We start from the raw sequence: 13,362 nt of genomic DNA on the forward strand, positions 1-13,362 counted from the left end.
TGGGTGTGTGATTTCTTTCTGCCTTGCTTTCCCCATCTGTAAAATGGGGACCATGATTACCTCATAGGAGTGTTATGAGGATTCATTGAGTTAATAAATGTAAAGGCCTTAGAACCTAGGAAAAGCCTAATAAGGCTTGTAATGAATGTTACAATAAGAGTGTATTATTAGTGTCAATGAAAATAAATATAGGGGCTTTCCTGGTGGTGCAGTGGTTAAGAATCTGCCTGCCAATGCAGGGGACACGGGTTCAAGCCCTGGTCCGGGAAGATCCCACATGCCGCAGAGCAACTAAGCCCCTGCGCCACAACTACTGAGCCTGCGCTCTAGAGCCCGCGAGCCACAACTACTGAGCCCACGTGCCACAACTACCGGAGCCCACGTGCCTACAGCCCCTGCTCCGCAACAGGAGAAGCCACCACAATGAGAAGCCCGCGCACCACAACGAAGAGTAGCACCCACTCACTGCAATTAGAGAAAGCCCGCGCGCAGCAACAAAACCCAACGCAGCCAAAAATAAATAAATAAAATAAACTTATTTTTTAAATAAATAAATATAAAACAACGAATAAAAAGGGATAAATTAACAAGACTCACAAGGAGTGCAAAGGTACTTCCTGTTCTGATGGGGGAACGTCAGGACAGGCAGACCCTTGCCTGCTCATCCCAACTGGGGCTCCCACACAATCAAAACGCAGAAGCCCCCTACCCTCTGCTGTCCACGGTGCTGAACCCTGGGCCTCTCTAGTTACCACCAGTACCGTCCATCCTTCCAACTAAGCCTGGCTGGGCCCGGGCCCCTGCTGGGGACCACACAGTCATGGCTGCTCATTCACACACACACACCCCCACCCAGATGTTACTGAGGGCCTACTGTGTGTCAGCCACTGTGCTAGGCCCTGGAGATGCAGCAGTGAACCAGAAAGAAATTCCTGCTCTCCTGCTGCTACATTACACACACACACACACACCCACACACACAAGTATTGGCTGTGTGCCTCTGACTGGACCTCTCTGAACCCCTGTTTCTTCATCTGTCAAATGGAGAGCAGCACAGTATCTACCTCCTAAGATGGCTGCAAGGAGTCCTTGAAAGGGGACTCAAGGTGAAGATCTGAACCTAGAAACTGGGGTTCTTTCTGCCACACCCCACTCCACATCTCCAGGCCGTGGTGGTGACCCTGCAGCCGATCACAGCAAGACAGCCCAGACGGCACAGAGTGGGTGCCACTGTACCAGCTGGGAGGGTGCTGTGCACACACTTGACGTTTTTGCGTATCACAGGGTCCTTGGCACCTATACACCGCATGTACTTTGTACACAGTGGGCAGAAGGGAAGGGAGAGGGGCCACATGTGCCCTTGGCCACCACGCTCTGCCAAGAAATCCACTCCTGTTGGTGAAGAGGAGGGTTTTACCTGCATGTGTGGGCAACCTGTCCTTGGTTAACCCCTCGGCCACCCCACGCCTTGACACAGGTGAGGCCAGCACTGTCCTCACAGGTTGGGGAAACCAGATTCCAGACCCAAGCTCCTGTCCCATCCACGAGACCCCGTGTGATGTGCCCTCACACCAGCTGCCTCTGGACAACTGCATCAGGTGTCCCTTTGCCCTGCCTGCTCCCAGTCTGCTTCCAATCTCACTCAAGAGAAGCCTTCCCTGAGCTCCCTGGCTACTGAGTCCGGAACTTGTCTTTCAGCACACTGGTCACGTGCTCTCATTCAATGCCAATGATTGTTTAATTAGTGACTATCTCCCCACCAGACACTGAGTTCCACTCGCCAGGAGCCACTCCCAGCTCCATCCCCAGTTCCTAGCATGCAGCAGGAGCCCAACAAATGCCTGCTGAATGAATGAATGTAGGAATGCAAGAGGTCGGCTGGATTTGCAACCTCTGGCTCCTCTGGCAGATGTGTGGTGGCCAGCACCCACCAGTGACCACCTCTCGCTGGGCCAACCCACCTCCTGGGCACCCAGGCCTATCCCTTTGCCTGGAACACCTGACCCTGTCCACCCATGTACATCAGAGTCCTGAAGCCCAGCTGCAGGACCAAACCCTGGTAAGAGCCTTCTCAGAACAGCTGTGCCTGCTCCCAGCTCCCTCACCGCCCAGGCAGTGGCTGGCAGCCCTCCTCACCAGGCCCCCTATTCCAATTCTCCATAAGAGTGGTGTGTACTCAGCACGTGCTATACCTCAGGCGTTCTTCTAACTGCTTTTGCAAAACATCAACTCTCCCAAGCTTCACAACAGTACTAGGAGGTAGGGCCAGTAATTGCTCTCATTTTACAGGTGGAGAAACTGAAACACAGAGGTCCCACAGCTAGCAATTAATGGAAACCCCAAACACAAGGCCCCCCCAAAGCACCTGATCAATGCCCAAATGCACACCACAAGGAAGACTCACTGCCCAGTCAATGTTTATCCAGAGGAGGGGATATAAAGGTCTCATTCAGCCCCTGCTGGAGTCAGGAGGCCTCAGCTCCTCTGTCCAGGTCATAAACGCACCAGGTGGTTGGAAAATAGCCACAGGGTGAAAATTTTAGAACAACAATAAATGACACTATTTCACGCTTTCTATGTGCCCTGTTCTGTGCTAAACACTTTGCATTTATTCACTTGTTTATTCCCCACCAGAGTGGGCATTCCTAGCATTATGCCCATTTTATGGATGAGAAAGCCAAGGTGTGGGAGGAATGGCTTGCCCAGGGTCACGGGGCCCTCGAGGGGCAGAGCTGTGATTAGAACCCGCTCGCTCTGCTGGAAGCGCCAGCTATACATGAGCAATACTGCTCACTGCCCATCTCCCTCCGCCCGGAGTGTCTGCCCCCAGCAGGCCGAGGGCCATCGCACTCCTGCGCACTCTGCAGGGCCTGGTCAGAGCCGGTGCTCCAGAAATAACAGTTGCATGAATTAATGAACTCCTAGGGTTGAGGCGGGCTGCTATTTGACAGTCGTACTCCTGGAATCATGATCCTGACCTTTGTGGACTGACAGAAAAGGCTGAGGGGCTCCGAGAAACCCACCACCACAGATGACCTCTCTACAGTGGAGCTACCAACCAAATCTGGGTTCACATCCTAATTCCGCCACTTCCTCGCTGTGTGATGCAGAAGAGAGGGCTTCCCTCTCTGAGCCTCAGTGTCCCCATCTGTAAAGTGGGCTAATGTTCTTGGCATTCACTAGGAGCATTCTAAGAACTGATGTCTGAGGGGTGCTTGGCACAGGGCTCAAGAAACACGTGGCTGTTGCTATTTTATTACTATTATTGTTAGAAGAGAGGAGCGCCTGCTACAGAGAATGTCAGGCCTGCCTGCTGCAAGAAGCCACAGGCAGAGCCTGGCTTCATGGGCTGGGCCAGGCAGGGAGGGTCACGGGAGCCCGAACACAAGGCCTTTTCAGGGGTGAAGCACTGCTCAGGCAGCTCCGGGCAGGAGCTCGAGGCAGGAAGTCACCAGCCAGAGCACTCAACTGTGGCCTGTGCCGGGGAGGGGGCCATGCCTGGGAGGTTTCCTGGCCGGGGCAGGCAGCCAGGCCACAGGAAGGTGGTCCCCTCCTTGGGCCTCGGCCCAGGTGGAAGCATTTATTGAGTGTTTACTATGCGCCAGACACAGAGGAAGAGCAATTGATCAGATCACGCCAATCCTGGGAACAGGGCCTAAAAGCTCTTGGTAGGAAGCAACTACTAATCACCTGGGGGTTCCCAGGAGCCCCCAGGCTTCAGCTAGTGGGTACAGGGAGTAGAGGGATCTTTGGGGCATTTCTATCCCCTCCGACACCCCACAGGAGCATCTGGGAGCCTGGGCGGCCAAAGGGGTGAACAGCCTTCCACAGAGGAGGGCCTGCAAATCCAGGGGGTCCCTCCCATCTCCTCATCCTGGGCTTTTGGGGCAGGGAGATCTGCTGGGTAAGGGAGTCGGAGTCCAGGATTTCCCAAAATCCCACAGCAGGGTGAGGGACAAGGATGATGTGACGTGGAGCAAGGAGATCAGACTGCATCCCAGCAACCCCCCGCCAAGTCCCCACAGCAAACACATGGAGATGGAGGCGGCTACCTCTGTGCCCATCCTGGGGCTCACGTCAGGGTGGGGGTGGGTCTGCCTTTCAGGACCCCAAGTTCAGACAATTGTGTCCACAGAGTCCCTGCTCAGGGCAACCTGGTAAGGGCTTTGAAGCCTTAGCCAGTACCTGGTGTCCCCTGTTCAAGCATATACATCCTACACCAAGCCGGGGAGAATTCAGGCTCTGAACAGCTGGGAATCCTGGCTCTGAATTGTGGGGCTCACTCTAACCCAGGACCCCAGAGATCGAGGCTCATCAGCCTCTCCTCTATCCCATCACCCTGGGTAATAATGTAATCTTGGGAAGCTAATATTTCCTGTTTAATTATCAGGCCCAGGTGCAGAGAAGGCCTTTACCCACCTGTGGGAATTTCACCTGCCAAGGCTTGGGGAGAATATTTTAAATTGTGATAAGTGAAGTTAAAATGAGCCAGTCCAGAGCCTCAATCCTCCCCCAGGTCCACAGCTCACAGATGTTTGGGCAGGAAGTCTTATACCTTCAGAGGGAGACACCTCCTCCAGGGAGCCCTCTAAGTTCACTCCAGGCTGCTATAAGTATTTCTGCCTTTCCTACCCACAGCACCAACTTCTCCAGGAGCCGAGACCACCCCCCCTCCCCGTCCAAGGAGGCCCAGAGAGTTGAGGGGATTCCAACACACACTGCCTGGCAGGAGGCCCACTGCCCTTTCACACCACTCGAGCTGGCCAGACTGTGTAGAAGCCTACAGGCAGTACAGAGCAAAGGTTCTGGGGCCCTGGGGAGGCTGAGAAGTGGGTTCTGCTCTAGCCCATCGGGCAGCCAGGGGGCCCTGATGCACTCTCGCTGGGGTCACCTAGTGCCTGAGGACATTTATCACACCAGCACAGTCTGCCAGAACAGGAAATGTCCTCTGGCTTCCTCTGCCCCCACCCTCAGCCTGACACCCTGGCCAACAGCCTTTGGGAGGTGGGGAAAGCCAGGGCCACCGAAGAATAGGCAGAACTCTCTAAGCCACCCCCATCCCAGCATGTGACTTCTTCCTTTAACTGACCCTGGGTTGAGGGGAGAGAGGGGAAGCCTCTCAGTCAGCTCTGCACACCCCACGCCCCCAGACGGTGTTGCTTCCTCAGGGTATCAGGACGGGTGCCCTCAAGCCCTCCTGCTCCTGCGATGCTCTCCCCACACTCATCACCCGCTCGGGGCCTCTCCTCCCGTGAGATGACACCAGAGTGCCAGCTCTCAAAGGACAGATCCCATGCCGAAGGCCCTCTTTTGTGTCCACTCCCCTAATTGCATTTCCAGTTCCCCAGCCCCTCAAGGCCAAGGCCTGCCCCTCAGGCACCCTTGTGAGTCAGCTCCCGGGTGAGCAGGGCACAGACTTCCTCCCTCCCAGGCCTCCCTGGGGACCCATGGGGCAGTGGCAGGCTGCCCTTGGCCAGCCGGGATGGGGGCCCACATCCGGGCAGGCCCCCAGGGGCTCCAGGCCTGGCTCATGAGGAAGCCTGCAGCCCGGCCCCCCTAGCCGACCCCTGACAGGGTGGCGTGGGAGGAAAAATCTTCCAGCCATCTGCGCAGCTGCCGGGTTTCCGGGCGGGGCGGGGCCGGGGGACGCCAGGAGGACTTGCTCTCCTGGGGAAGTGCCCCTTGCCCCTGCTGGGAGGAAGGATGCTGGGCTGAGCAGCCCAGTGGTGGCCAATGGGACCCCGGAGCCCCAGCTGAAGAATGCTGGTCGTCCAGGCTTTGGGGCCCAAGTAAGTGGGTGTCCAGCTGTGGTTTGGACCTGCCCAGTCCCCGAGGGACCTCAGGCCCCGGAAGCCAGGGAGCTGAGGCACAGGGCTCCTGGGTCCAATTAGGACTGACTCAGCGAGTGACCCCAGCTGAGTCACTTCCCCTGGGCAGCCTGCCCGCCTCAGTTTCCTCAGGGAGGGCGGGTAGCTGGGAACAGGGTCTGGCTGGGAACAAGCAACTTGTATTACACCTCTGGACTCTCCAAGGCAGGCTTCTCTGTCTGCCAGATGGAAGCAGCTTCCTGCTCCGCCCAAAGATGCTGAACACCCGGAGCCCCTAGGGCCCATTTTCCCAGGAAACCTGGCAATTAAGTGCCAGCCCCCCTCTTGGGCATTAACAGCGTAGCTCTTATTGAGCGCTGACTGCATGCCAGGCACTCTGCATGCCTCTTCTCAAAACAACCCTATTAGTACTCTCATTCATAGATGAGGAGACCCATAGCTCAGAGAGGTTAAGGGACAAGCCCAAGGTCACACGGCCATAGCAATTATACCCAACACAGTTTGAGTCGCTACTCTGTGCCAGACTCATACACTTCACATATGCACTCACATGCAGGCTCATATACCGGGGAGAAGCTGGGACTCTTGGCCCCCGCTGGGCAGGTGCGCCCCAGAGAATTCAGGTAACTTGCCCAAGGCCTCACAGCTAGAAGCTGGCAAAGCTCAGATTTGGCTCCAAAACCCATGCTGCTACTGGGAGAAGTGAGAACTGAACAGAAGAGACCTCTCATTTTAATAATAACAACAACAACCATATCTATTATTAATTGAGTGCCAAGGCCAGCACTGAATGCTTTATGTGCCCTGTCTCCCCCACTCGGCGTGGGCAGCGCTGGAACTAGCAGCTGGGAGGTCCCTCCAAGTGTCTCCAGCCTTGCCCCCCTCTGCCCTCGGGGAGACTCCATCCAGGAGGTGGCACAGCCAGACCCAGATATCCAAGGGTCCCCACAGGCTGAACTGCTGCAGGGCTACCCAGTACCTGCTGGGCCCAGGCTACCGCCATATCTGGAGTGGTTCTACAGGATCTAATTTGTATTAGAGAGTTCTGTTTATTGGAGAAGGATCAAGCCCAGGGTTCAGAATAATGGGGGGGTGGGGGGGTGGGGGGCGGGTGGATCTGGAAGGAAAACGAGCAGAGCTAACATCCACAACAAACAAGATAATAACAATCTCATCCTTATTACTATTCTTCCTGCTGACCAAGCCACGCAAAATAAACACTTTGTGAATTCACTCATTCGTGGTTCCAATGACCCTAAAGAAGTAGGTACTATTATCACACCCATTTGACAGATGAAGAAACGGAGGCTGGGGTGGTTAAGCAAGGCCATATAGCCAGGAAGCACCATCACCTCATCCTGCCTGGGTCTCCAGAATTCTTCTCCCAAACACTCAGGAAACCCCAGAGCTGCACGTGCAGGTGGTGCTCAAGGGATGCTGATGAACAAACATTCCACAGCCAGTAACAATAACACTAATGGTGGTGATGATGAAAACCACCACCACCACCACCACCACCACCTGGAATTGAACCCTTTCTATGCCAGGCTTATTACATACCCTACCACAAACCTATTATTACCCCATTTCACATAGGGGAAACTGAGGTTCACAAGTATCACTTGCCCATGCCCTCAGCTGGAAAAAAGGCAGTGAGGGAATGGAACCTAAGCTTCCAGGACTCTCCTCTGCCGCTGCTGAGCCCCTGAAGGTCCTCAGACGCCAGAAGCTGATACTTTAGTCCAGCCCCTTCCCAGCTGGCTGCCTCTGTGGCCCACGGGGACTCACACAAGTTCTAGGAATGTTCACCCTTTGGCTCAGAAGGATTTTTCCCTCCCAGAGGGGGGTTGTGGGAAAAGGCTCAGAAAAAGTGTATTAAAAACCCTTCCAACTTCCCAAAACAGGCCCTGGCCTCTCATCTGCTGACCCCAGCCTGACAAGGCGGCCTCAGCCGGCTCTCCCCCCATTAGAGCTGGGTCTCTGGCCCCCGCAGGCCCCGGAGAGCCTCCAGGGCTGTTTCCGCTCTGGCAGCCAGGTCAGCAATGGGAAATCCAGATACAGCTCGCACCCACAACCCCGGAGACCCATACACCCACAGCCCTGACAGCAGCCTCAGGGTTGGACTGTAAATGGGGACGGGCCGGCTGCCCCAGCTGAGCCTGGCCGCTGGTGGGTGTCAGAGGAGGCTCATCTCCCAGGCCAGGGGGTGCGGGTCAGATCTCTGCCCCTCCTGCCCCCAAAGCTGGACCTTGGCCCTTCAGACTTGGCCTTGCCAGGCCCTCTGTTCCGAAGCCCCCCGCCTGTAGCCCAATTTCACTTCCTCCCACTCAGTCCGGCCTGGCCATTCCCCTCCCTGGAGGCCCCCAGCTGCAGGCAGTGACCTCCTCACCTACATCATTGTGGCCCGGGAATGGGGAAGAGAAACAGGAGAATGAGGAAACTCAGGAAAAAAAGTGGAATGGCAGGCAGGCCCCCCCCAGTTCCTCAAATGCAGTCCCCATTGCCCCGAAAGCCCCCAGGAACAGAATGAGGGAAGGGAGGGGATTTCTGCACCAGGCATTAAGGGCCTCTGAAATACCTTCCCAGCCCTGCTGACCTATTAGGCCAATGACCTGTGTCCCATTTTTTTGGTGGGAGGATTCCCCTGGAGCCCCAGGTCCAGGGTGGGAGGGTACCAGCCCAAAGAGACTGAGCTGTGAGAGCCCTAACCCTTTTGAACCCCCAGATTCTATAGCATGGGGGTGCCTGGGCCACCCCACCTCCCTGATGCAGGGAATGGGGAGAGGGGCTTCTGGAATGGGGGGGAGGACTACCCTCTTAGCCACACGGCCTGGCCTGGGAGAGTGGGGAGGGGCCTGCGCCCCACTCCAAGAGGACTCTTCCATTCTCATGGGCTCAGTTTCACTACTTTCACTTTCAAGGTACCAAGCCGGGCCGCCCGGGCCGCCCCCCCGCCCCCCACCAGGCGCAAGTTGACTGGTTGGGCTACGTTAAGAGGCGGACTGGGAGTATTAGCCATACCCTCTCTCAGCGCCTCCCCCACTGCCTCAGCTTACCCCCATTACATCCCCAACACGTGTGTGGCTGGGGGTGTCGGCTGGCAGGGTGTCGCAGGAGCTGGGGAGCGGTCACCCCTGAACACCTCCATCTGAGTTAGCTTCAGGACAATATTTTAGGCTGTTGTGGGAGTGCGCAGATACTGGGCAGAACTGGACACGGGGCCTCCTCTTCCCCCATTAAAGCCCTCCCAGCCCCGGAGGAGGGGAGCGCTGGGAAAGGCGGGCTTACCTGAAAGAGAGGGGGTCCGGGCCCGGCCGGCCCATGGCGTCGCGCGCCCCCGGCCCCCCGAAATCCCGAGGGGGCGGGAGGGCCCCCGCCCCGGGCGCGTTCTCTCCCGCGCGCCGGCTCCTGGCTCGCGGCTCGCTCGAGCGGGGCTCAGGCAGGAAACCCGGGCTCGGAAAATGGCCAGCGCCTCATCATTTCCGCCGCCAGCGCTTGACAGTTGCGGGAGGATGCGCCTCCGGGCCGCCACCGGGGAAACTTTGCTGAGGCCGCCGTCTCCACCGCGGGCCGCGACAGTCCGGGCGGGCGGCCGGGCGGAGGCGGTGGCCCGAGCCCATGCCGCCCCGCGCCGTTATGTAAAAAGGAACCGGCTGTGCGAGCGGAGCCCGGCGGGGGAGGGCGGCCACGGCAGGGGCGGGGCCAGTGTGGGGCGGGACCTGGTGGCCCCGCCCCAGCCCGCCCGCGAGCCAGACTTGGCAGGGGGCGGGGAGAAAACAGGCCCAGGGGCGGGGCCAGGCCTCGCCCCGCCCATCAGTCATGCTCCTCTGCGACTAACCAGGTCCTGGGGTCTCAAAAGCCAGCCCGGGGAGAGGCGGGGCCTTGTAAAGCCACGCCCACAGACCACCCACCCCATTTCGTATCGCACAACCTAAAGAAGGGAATGAACGGCAGGAGGGGCGGGGCAAGCTTGGCCCCACCCACCTAGCGCCAGGGGCCACCGGGTGCCTCCACACTGCGGGGGCGGGGCCAGATGAAGGAAAGGCGGGGTCTGAGGGCGGGGCCGGGCCGAGGCGCCTGGCCTCGAGGGGGCGCGACCCTGCCGACTCCCTCCTGCAGGGCCTTATCTGAGCGCGCCGGGCCGGTCAGTGCAAAAGCGACCGCAGCTTTCATCATCACCCGGGGAAAGATCCCAACCCCGCCCGGCCCCGACTATCCGCGACTGTACTGAGCAGACCCCCATAGCGCCACCCTCAGCTCTGCTCTTGTCGCAGCCCATGCCCCTATAGACTGGCCTCTATGGGCCCATCCGTCCCCCAACTCCAAGAGTGCATCTTTCTCCAGGAAGCCCTCCCAGATCGCTTGCTCCCATAGCCTCTGGGCCTCCCTCTCTGCTCTCCCCGGGGCTACTTTCATTTTATCTATGAGCCTTATGTGGGGTGAGGTTCACAGGGGGATTCCCACTAGCCTGAGGGGGAGCATACACCCAGCCAGCCCTTCCCCCAACACATGGGAGGGAGGGGAGAGAGGAATGTCTGCTCTTCTCTCCCTCCCACAACAGGAAACAAGTCGCTCACACCCCCAGCTTGCAGGAGCCACATCACCCCTTTCCAGACAGCACACTCGTCCATTCCCCTGCCTCCCCCTCTTACTAACCTTGGGCAAATGACTTGACTTCTCCGTACCTCATCTATGAAATGGAAATAAGAGTACCCATTTCACAGGGTCGTTGTGAGGATTAAGTGAGTTAATGCATTAAAGCACTTAGCAAGGGGCTCTGCCCAAGGGAAAACACTGCTGCATGAGTGTTTGTTAAACAATCAGGCCTGAGTCCTGCCGTTGGAGCTACAGGAAGGGGTTCCCCCAGAAGGTGGGGATTTCCAGATTTCACCCAGATGGCGGAAGCGGGCCTGTCGGCTGTAGGATCCTTAGAGTTCAATAACCTTGAAGTAACTGGCCACAAACATGTGCTTTCCACAAATATGTATGTCAGGCATTGTTCTAGGTGTTGGCGACACAGCACTGAACAAGACAGACAAATATCCCTGCCCTCATGGGCATCCCTTGTCCTCAGCTGACATTCTTTGAGGGGACACAGAGCTTAAATAAATAGGTAAATGGGATAATGTACTATGAAGATGACAAAACAGTTACAGGATGGAGAGCGCTTCCCAGGCTATCTTAGACTGGAGGCTTGGAGGACCTCCTGAGGAGCTAATATTTGGGATGAGACCACCTCTCCCCTCCACCCCACGATAAGAAGGATCCAGGAGTGATAAGGAACAGTAAGTGCAAAGATCCTGAGATGGGAATAAGCTTGGTGCATTCAAGGAAAGTCAAGAAAGCATTGGTGATGCCTAGACTGATAGATGGGAAGAGATGAAGGCAGGCCCATCACATGGAGACTTGAAGGTCCTGCTGGCAAGTTTGGGAATTATTTTGGGAGCAATAGGGAGCCATGGAGGGTTTTGCACAGAAGGACCTGTTGAGCTTTGCATTCGAGCTGCAGTGTCTGAGTTGGCAACCCATTAGGAGGTGCCCCAGTGATGTTCACACAGCAGCTGAGGATGGGGGGCAAAGGGAGTAAGTTATCGGGGAAGCCTAACCTGATCACCCCATATTATTATCTCTTTCTTATACTTGGGGAGACTGAGGCCCAGAGAGAGCAATTACTTGACTGCAGTCACACAGCTGCCAGGTGGTGCCAACAGAGCAGCCAGGTACACAGCAGTTGTCAAATGGTTGCTGAAATCTGCCAGCCACAAGCACTTTCCCTCTCAAAGCAGCTCTGCTGACTTAAATGGAGACTTGTGGCTCTTCCCCTTTTTAATCACAGTGCAAGCCTTCTCTCGCGCCAGATTTCTCTGCGCCCCAAAGTGGTTTCCTTTCTCGTTTAATTTCTTCTCACCACGCGTCCCCTCCAGAGTCCAGTTTCTTGTTTCAATGCTCACCGCGATCGAGACTTCTCACTCTGTTTTTGTTTCTCCTTAGAAAGGCAAAGGGTTTACAGCGAATACCCCTCCACCTGCCTTGCCCTAGATTTGAGAACATCACGGCTCCTAGCAGCGATTTCATCTTCTCCGCGCGTAGGCTGCCCGGCCTTGGCTCCTCCCACTTCACAGGTCATTGGGGCCCAAAGGGAGAAAGAGGTTTATTCGAATTCTCCGGAAACAAGCAAAGAGGTCCTGGGGGAGCAGACCGCCCTTCCTTCCGACCGTGAAAAACGCTGAGTTGGAGCGCACCTACTGCCTGCCAAGTTCCAGGGGTCAGAGACTCTCAGGACTAATAACAGTAACAAAACAGTAGTCAATAACTATTAGTAAATGTTTATTCAGACTATTAGTAGTGATATTAACAGCTGATATTAATAACAAAACAAAAGTTAGCCAGTACAGGGTTAATAATAAAAGGATCGATAGGGACATCCCTGGTGGCGCAGTGGTTAAGAATCCGCCTGCCAATGCAGGGGACACCAGTTTGATCTCTGGTCTGGGAAGATCCCAAATGCTGCGGAGCAACTAAGCCCGTGTGCCACAACTACTGAGCCTGTGCTCTAGAGCCTGCGAGCCACAACTACTGAGCCTGTGTGCCACAACTACTGAAGCCCACGCGCCTACAGCCTGTGCTCTGCAACAAGAGAAGCCACCACAATGAGAAGCCCTTGCACTGCAACAAAGAGTGGCGCCCGCTGGCCACAACTAGAGAAAGCCTGCACCCAGCAACGAAGACCCAAAGCAGCCAAAAAAATAAAATTAAAATTAAAAAATAAATAAATAAATAAAAGGATCGGTAACAATAAATATAATAATGTAACAATAATTATTAGATCTAATTAATAATACTGTTAACTATTACAGGATTAATAGCAAATATAAAATAACAATAGGATATTAGTAGTAATAATAAATATAATAATAACAGTTAGGTCTAAGGTTAATAGTATTAATAGTAGCTTATAATAATAATGGTGATAGGATTAATAATAATAAATATGAAATAACAATAGAATAGTAATAAGATTAATAATCAATGTAACATCATATTAACAGTTCTAACACTAATAGCACTTAATAGTATATTACATATTAATAATAAATATAAAAATAACAGGGACTTCCCTGGTGGCACAGTGGTTAAGAATCCCCCTGCCAATGCAGGGAACATGGGTTCGAGCCCTGGCCCGGGAAGATCCCACATGCCACGGAGCAACTAAGCCCGTGCGCCACAACTACTGAGCTTGTGCTCTAGAGCCCGCGAGTCACAACCACTGAGCTCAAGTGCCACAACTACTGAAGCCCGCGCGCCTAGAGCCTGTGCTCCACAACAAGAGAAGCCACCGCAATGAGAAGCCTGCGTGCCACAATGAAGAGTAGACCCCGCTCACCACAACTAGAGAAAGCCCACGCACAGCAACAAAGACCCAACACAGCCAAAAACAAAAAAACAAACAAAGAAAAAAACCAATAGGCTAGAATAGGATTAATAGATACTAATAGATATAATTACAATAGCTAATGATCTAGGATTAATATAT

At 55.1% G+C, this 13,362-nt stretch overlaps 1 protein-coding gene across 6 annotated transcripts in view; it reads right to left on the reverse strand.

The window, feature by feature from the left end:
- The window catches only part of SH2B3 (SH2B adaptor protein 3), a 40,026-nt gene extending 30,518 nt beyond the window's left edge, over nucleotides 1-9,508 (reverse strand). For all 6 annotated transcript variants that reach the window (XM_082416803.1, XM_082416807.1, XM_082416806.1 and 3 more), the window contains exon 1: nucleotides 9,117-9,508. The gene's annotated coding sequence lies outside the window, so the exon portion shown is untranslated. The remainder of the gene's footprint in view (nucleotides 1-9,116) is intronic.
- Between the last annotated feature and the right edge of the window lie 3,854 nt (nucleotides 9,509-13,362).

The sequence above is a fragment of the Balaenoptera physalus genome (assembly GCF_965194825.1).
Source record: "Balaenoptera physalus genome assembly, chromosome: 12".
NCBI lineage: Eukaryota > Metazoa > Chordata > Mammalia > Artiodactyla > Balaenopteridae > Balaenoptera > Balaenoptera physalus.